General features: G+C 37.9%; 1 non-coding gene across 1 annotated transcript; it reads right to left on the bottom strand.

Annotated features, from left to right (window-relative positions):
- Positions 1–5,573: 5,573 nt before the first annotated feature.
- On the bottom strand, positions 5,574–5,655 carry trnas-aga (transfer RNA serine (anticodon AGA)). Its single transcript has one exon. It is a non-coding gene; the product is annotated as a tRNA-Ser (tRNA).
- Positions 5,656–5,932: the final 277 nt, after the last annotated feature.

The raw sequence follows: 5,932 nt of genomic DNA, 5'->3' as shown, positions 1-5,932 counted from the left end.
TACCTCACACACACACTCACAGAAACCGACACACACATGCAGGGTTAGTGGTTCGTGCGGAGTGAGAACTGAGTTAGTGAGGGAGTGAATGGGTGAGTGTGAGGAGTGTATCAGTGCGAGATTGAGCGAAAGCGCTTCTCTATTTATGATCAGTGAGAGCAGGAGGATCTGGAAAGTAGCGCCGCCCGGCGTGAACACCCGCACATCTCTTATTCATTTATTATTAATAAATCTAAAGTTCTAATTAGTAAAAACCCCAGAGTAGAGGCCATAAAGTGAACATGGGGTGGGAGAAGGGAATAAATCTACCTGGGTGTAGAGGGATTGGGGTTTCCTGCCAGTCTAAAACATTCCTGCCATCAATAACTGATGGGAACACTGATGGATCCAAACATTGCAAAGCTAGTTAGTGGAATATGGTTATTTATAATTTGTACATCAGTATATTAAAGAGGAGAATTTTTTTTTACATATTTACATATTGGGGGAGGGGGGTTCCCCCAATATATAATAAAATTACATAACTGAAAAAAACACATTTTTATAATTTATCATGTGTCATGTAGAACCATATGAATTGTCCAATTATCCATGTTTGATAGCAACCTTTATTTATTTATTTTTGAATATTTATTTATTTATTTATTTTCATTAAATTCTTCATCCTATTCTGAATCACAGGGGCTCAGGTGTCACAGTGAATGGGCAAGCCATAGCCTAGTGGTTAAGGTACTGGACTAGTGATCAGAAGGTTGCTGGTTCAAGCCCCACCACTGCCAGGTTGCCACTGTTGGGCCCTTGAGCAAGGCCCTTAACCTTCAGACTGTATACTGTCAGTGTAATGTAAGTCGCTCTGGATAAAGGCGTCTGCTAAATGCCTAAAATGTAAATGTAAACACAGGTTGCAAGGTGGAAATATTATCATCCATCATTTATAATTATGTAAAAAAAAAAAAGTGTTTGCCCTTTACCCTATTTCTTCTATTCTTCTATTTTTTTTCTAATTTGTCACTTTATTATTTCAGATCTTCCAACTAATGATAATATAGGATATAACACAAGTGAACACAAAATGCAACTTTTAAATAATCATCCTGTTTACTAATAATAAAGAATTATTCAAAACCTTTATCAACCATGCAAAAAAGTCATTGCCTCACTGAACCTAATAACTGGTTGTGACACCCTTGGCAGTAACAACTGCAATCAAACGTTTGCAATAACTTTTAATGAGTCTTTCACAACCTTGTGGAGGAATTTTCTCTTCTTTGGAGAATTGGAGTTAATTTGAGCATTAACTACCCATTTAAGATTCTGCCATAGCATCTTAATGGGATTCAAGACAGGACTTTGACTAAGTCACTCCAACGGTGTTCAATAATGACTCTGTGAATGCCGCTAAAGCTCCATAACAGACCTCACACAAGGGCAACGTCTTGTTACAATGAAGTTGCAGCTATTTCATTTATTTCATAGAAATGATTTTATATAATTTAAATTGGTCATTAGGTGGCATGTCCACATACTTTTGAACACAGTGTAATTTCTTGAGTGAAATGATAGCATCAGTTCCATTTCCTGGATGTTTTGTAGACTAATAGCAAAGTTATTCTTCAGAAATGGCCATATTGTGTAAATGCTAATTGTATATTGCGGGCAATTAAAGGTTTACAGATGAAGGATTTATGAAATCCCTAAGCAATACATGATGGATTCAGCTTACCACCACTCAAGTGGTTTTGCCCCACCTAATAAACTGTTTTGCTTTTTGAGCTGAACTCTTAAAAGGGTAAAACAAAGAAAATGAACAAGTTTGTAAGAGCCACTTAAAAACCACTGCCAAATTGCATTCCCATAAGCAGGGTCATTTCTAGCTATAAGGGGTATAAGCAGAGTATTAGGGTCACCGGGTCATTTTACTTGGTGTTAATATCTTTTGAAGAGAAGCCTATTGCCATTGCTTTTACCATGGTTCAGGGTTTTGCAAGAATCCCCCCTGTTGGGCTTGAGAGGCATGTGGGAGATATGCAAGTTGCCATGGCAGTGTCAGATGAGGATCAAGATAATAACGCACACATATCTGTCAGGTGCTGAAAAGGGAAAAAAGGGAAAAGATGAAGAGGAAAAACTGGCACAAACGTCTGTAGAATGTTAAATGGAGGTTACTGAATAAATAGCTATTGTGTAAGGCCTAACTAACAAAAAACTGCTGATTAGCTGCTAAAAAAGAGTAATTGGTTGATTGTTTTACTTACATTATGATTACTTTCATATATTAATTATGATGCTCATCAAAAAGAGTTCAGACGTTTTATGTGGCCATTAAGTCTACACTCAAGTTTAATACTAGTGGTTTAAGGTAATTAGCTGCTTAGCTACATTGTTATCTAAGCTAGCTGGTTGTAGTGCTGGGGATAATTAGCTTATTTCTGTGTATCTTGTAGGTTTCTCAGTTTCTATAATTTGTCAGTGGCTATAAGGAAATATTTTGAAGCATCAAGTAAAAATGATTTAGGTCCAGTTCCTTTTAAACAGCCAATTTTCTCTTCATTCATGTCTATGGTTAACTGCTAAGTAGGCTTATAGGTTAAAATTGTTCCTGTACAGTTTCCTAGTATTGCAAATAGCTACATGTGCTTTCATTAATAGCTGGCTTGTATTTTAAGTATAGTTTGTCTACTCAGAAATTAATTTAAATTATTAAATTTCTAATATTTTTTAATATAATGATTTATTAAATCATTTTATTTCATCAACCGCTTTATACTGTCAGGGTCGAGGTGACTCCTATTTCACGGGGAATATCCCCACTTAGACATAGCCAATCATGTCTGTGTAGATGCTCAGCTGGCTGATAGCACTACTGAGATTCAAACCCTATTTTCAGTGTTGATGGGCTAGTTCAACAGTCTGCTGCGCCCCCTAAGCACCCTCTCATTTTTTATTTATTTAGAGTTGTTGTTGTTTTTTTTTGCTTTTATGTACAGTTAGTTATTGTTTAATTGTGTTTACATTTAATACCGTTTACCTTTTATTAAAAAAATTTCTTCATCAGACCTCATAAAGATTTTTTATTTTTGCATTACTTTAAACTATAATTGGGGTGGATGAAGGGTAGTGTAGAATGTTGCTAAGGGCCACCAAAGCTTCAGAAATGGCCCTGCCCATAAGGTCTGAGTTTTATATTTTTTCATGTTTTACTTTCTATTATCATGCATTTGTGAGGTACAGATATATGATATACATTTTCTCTGGATTAAGTTACAGCTACAAGTGATTCCTCTGTCTGATTTCTCAGTCACACCTTAAAATCGAGAGAGCAATTGGACAGTGATTACTTTTCATTATGGCACGAATACAGCACTGCTTGGACTGAAATGCAAAACACTTCACAGTGAAATATGGTACAGCTGCTACATTTGATCAGTCACATTTCAAGCTGATTTGTATTCAGTTCTGATGCAAATTCAGCATTTCATTCATTTAAATGCAAAACTACATGTTTTTTTCTGTTCAGAGTTTAAGCGGTTAAATTAATGCAATAGATCTTTTACTTTTCATATATTCTGCATGTCACTATGGGAAAGCAATGGCGTGTGTATTTCATTTCACATTTTACCAGTGTAGTAACTGCAGTTTGGGTTGGCACTATTTTTTCTCCACATTGCATTAATTCACGACCTTGTAAAAACTACATTGTCCTATGTATGAACTCCGCTATCCAATTTTAAGCAGACTTAGCGCCCTCTACTGATGAAACATCGTTAATGCACTAACACGCCCTAGACTCCGCTTTCAGTTGGAGTCAGGTGTCAGTTGTAAATAATATTTGAATTAAAAAATAATTTATTTCATGGTTTACCAGTTAAATATTGCCATCTCTAGTAACTACAATGTAGTGACCTCAATGTGACCTTTTCAGCTATAATAGCCATTCTTCTAAAAAGGCTTTCACAAATCTTTGAAGTATGTCTGTGGGAATTTGTGCCCATACAGCCGCCAAAAGAACATTTGTATGGGTGGGCACTGATGTTGGTCAAGAAAGCCTCAATTGATGTTCTAGTTCATTCCAAATCTGTTCAGTGGGGCTGAGGCCAATGCTATGTGCAGGTCACTGGAGTGTCTTTTGTCTTTATAGACCCTGCTTTGTGTACAGGGGTCATGCTGGAACAGGAAAAAGTCTTCCCTTAACTGTTAAAATGTTTACTTCTGCACTGTGATGATTAATGCCTAGTTCACGATTTTTGCCCTGATTTTCGCTCGCCGACTGGTTACTGCTAGATTTGCCGGCGCGGTAGCAAATCGAAGTTCGCTCTGCGATCGAAACTCAGCTTCTCAATCGCTATGTGTGAACTACTCAACAACTCGATCCGAGCGGCTCGCCGAAAACTCGCCGATCACTCTGCGACCGAAGAGAGATATCTAGCATGTAAAATATCTGGATCTGAGTCGCGCAACTGGCAATGAGTGCCATGTCGAACAGCCAATGAGAATGCAAGATACGGGGTGAGAGGAAACGCAGGGGAGGAGAAGGAAATTAGAGATATTTATATGTATTAATACGCCACTGAAAAGAAAAAGTGCAAACTTGGTTGAACACTATTTTAAGTCATGTACCTGTACTATACATGGAAATGTCCAGATTAATATAAACAGTAATCCTAATCATTAAGCGGGTGGTTTGTTCAAGAAATAATGTAATAGTGTTTGTGGAGGAATGTTTATTGTGAATGTTATGTTCGCCCTCATGTTGCCTAACAACACTGTTAACGGACTACCTGATGTCGCGGAAGAATGCTTTTTGTAAGTGTTTTTGTAAATAAAACCATTTATAAATTGAACATTGTTGTATTTTATCATATTTTATGTTGACTGCCGTTTTATAAAAGCAATAAGCCACTCGAGACCATGTGTTACTGCTATGATTTTATCAAAACATCCTTCCCCGTGATACAATTGCAGTAACGCACGGTCTCTGGTGGCTTATTGCTTTATTAACCTCCAACTCACTATAGAACAAGCCCTGCTGTTCGTGTTGCCAAATCCACTCAGATTCATTTATTTTTCCTACTTAATTTTACGCTGCACATCAGCGCACAAACTTTGATCGCTCGCTACTTGTTAACGTGCATTTTTGGACGTGGTATCATTAAACCCCTCGTCCATTCTCGCGTGTGTTTTCGTGACAAAACGTAGTTTGGGAGACCAGAGAAGATCGCCTGCGATTCCAGTTGGTGATAGATTGTGTAGTGTGAAACCCTCTATCACCGATCAGTCGTGTACAAGAGATCCAGTCGTGTAGTGTGAACTGTACAGCGACCTGACGACTTGGAAAGTCTTGTAGTGTGAACTTGGCATAATGCGACCCAAACCCATTCTACATTATCAGAATCAGACACTCATACAGTATGGATCCATTCATTTATTGTTTTGGTAACTGTTTGTCCTATGTCCAGTGCCGCCGAGAAATACACAGTGGACAGGACAGGGCAACACACAGAGACATTTACATATTCGCATACGTATTTAGATAAACACTTTATTTATCACAAGGAAAATGATTAAATGAATATCGTTGTCGGCAGGATTCGAACCTACGCGGGGAGACCCCAATGGATTTCTAGTCCATCGCCTTAACCACTCGGCCACGACAACGTTTTACTGCATATAGTGTCATTCAGGATAGGAAACCTTGGTACTTGCACGGACATAGAGAGCACACGCAAAACTCCTCATAGACAATAGCAGTGACCAAATGGTGCTTCAAACGTTGCAACAATTCTTTTTAAAGGCACAATAAAATATAATTCAGGCTGTAATTAAAGGGAATTCCACACGGTGGAGGTATAGAGCTGTGAATGAGGCTGGACCGTCTAATCTACATGATCACAAGCTAAAATTGAAGTTTGGCCACAAAACTTTGGCAGGGTTA

Source organism: Trichomycterus rosablanca, chromosome 9 (assembly GCF_030014385.1).
Source record: "Trichomycterus rosablanca isolate fTriRos1 chromosome 9, fTriRos1.hap1, whole genome shotgun sequence".
NCBI lineage: Eukaryota > Metazoa > Chordata > Actinopteri > Siluriformes > Trichomycteridae > Trichomycterus > Trichomycterus rosablanca.
This window is presented reverse-complemented; position numbering and strand designations above follow the sequence as displayed.